General features: G+C 35.1%; 1 long non-coding RNA gene across 1 annotated transcript in view; it reads left to right on the top strand.

Annotated features, from left to right (window-relative positions):
- The window catches only part of LOC118766494, a 13,475-nt gene extending 12,662 nt beyond the window's left edge, over positions 1 to 813 (top strand). The window contains exon 3 of the long non-coding RNA XR_005002430.1: positions 670 to 813. This is a non-coding gene — a long non-coding RNA (uncharacterized LOC118766494). The remainder of the gene's footprint in view (positions 1 to 669) is intronic.
- Positions 814 to 1,865: the final 1,052 nt, after the last annotated feature.

Here is a 1,865-nt window from a genome sequence, read left to right on the forward strand (position 1 = left end):
GTTCAATTACATGTACGTATATATCTTGCAAATATACTTACATACATGCATTCGCACGTACATATGTATATACATACACACCTCACACACTTAAGTAAAAAAAAAGTCTTTGGTGTAATAAATATTTCAACGGGAATGTTCGAAGCCGAAAGTCTAGTTCTACACATAATCCATTATCCTAGGTTCTTCGTTGACGTTCTAAAGGTTTATGCATAAAATATTTAGAATATCGAAAACAAGCTGGATTTAATCGCAGCATTTTCCATTGGTGTAGAGAGGGAAATAGGCCCAAAGCACAAAATTATTGGTGTCTCTAACTATACAATATGTGCTACCAATGCTCAACTCGTTACCATTTAAACTGGTCATATCTGGCCAAATATTCTACCTGTTTTACGTTCAGACCATCATCATCATTGTTCGACCGTGGTCGAGACAATGGAATTTACCATGCTACGCCAGACTTCACGGTCCATCATGGCATTACGGAGGTCCTGTTGCTGGATGCCTGTATCCCTGGAGATTACATCAGGGTAGGAGAGTGTGCACCCTCTGGTATTGCGAGTAGATGGCTTCCAGACCAACTAGATGTGGCCTCTCCTCACACCTATCATACAATGTCATTCTAAAAAATAAATGAGCACATCATTAAAGTATCAATACAATGAGATAATGCTTGACTAATTCAAAATAATGTCAGCAAGTAAGCTTTATATTTGATAGAATAATCTGAATCTTAAGGAGCTAAGTTTTGATTAAAATATACGATTAAAAGATGCTGTGAACCTCGATTGTGTGACACAAAAATATTGCACCAAACTTAATAAGTTATGTTATACATTTTCTCTTACATCAAGCTAATAGCACAAGATGCATTTGCCACGCTCTTAATGATACCGACATCTAGGATACTCGACTGCTTAAAAGGGAAAATACGTTCCGCAGATATTAAACCCTGTAAAATTCTGACATCATTTGCAAATTTCCACAGAAACAGTGACATAGACATACTCTATCTCAGTAGTAAAGAGAAGAGAGCAGGCTTAAAGTGAATATAAACTTTGAGTGCTATATGGTAGCACTCAGAAGTCATCAGTTTAATAGCAGAAAAATTAAATACATTAATCAAATGCTCAAAATGACGTAAATAACATCTTACGAGTTTGTAGTGAACTTCTTACAATCAATCACCTCGAATGACTACTGATAATAATCTGTAATAGCAGAATTATAATATCTCTGTAATGATCTGGAAGGGAAACACTCTGATTACCACAAGTATGTTATTATGACTATGGTCCCCGTAAACTTGAAAACGATAATAATATTAACACGAATTATAACCTTAATACGATTCGTGACCACTATTTCATGTCACAACTCAAATTGTAATTTTTACAGTCCATCAGAAAATAATGGTCCCGAAATATCTCTTGAAGAAACGAGACAACGAAGCCACGAAGAACATAATACATGTAATCACTAGCTGCGAAAAAAATATCACGTAGACTATATTCCACTGCGACATTATGTGGTTGTTTTCTATCGAAAAGTCTACGTTAGGATTAATATAAACGATACTTCTGGTATAGAATAATTACATTCATATCAACACAAGTATTTGTGGTGGAATATTCCGTCACAATTTCTACTAAGAACAACATAAAAGACATGACATAGTTATTTGGAACAAAAGAAAGACATGCACTTTCATAAAAGTTTGTTGCTTTGCAGATGTGAATATCTCTTCAGCAATTAGCCAGAAAGAGAATATCTGTGGACAGCTACTTCGAAACCTGCAACTGCATCTACCTTAGTTGTTAGTAAGAGTCTAAATGACAATCTGGATAAGTTTAGCGTTTCAA

Source organism: Octopus sinensis, linkage group LG16, assembly GCF_006345805.1.
Source record: "Octopus sinensis linkage group LG16, ASM634580v1, whole genome shotgun sequence".
Taxonomy (NCBI): Eukaryota; Metazoa; Mollusca; class Cephalopoda; order Octopoda; family Octopodidae; genus Octopus; species Octopus sinensis.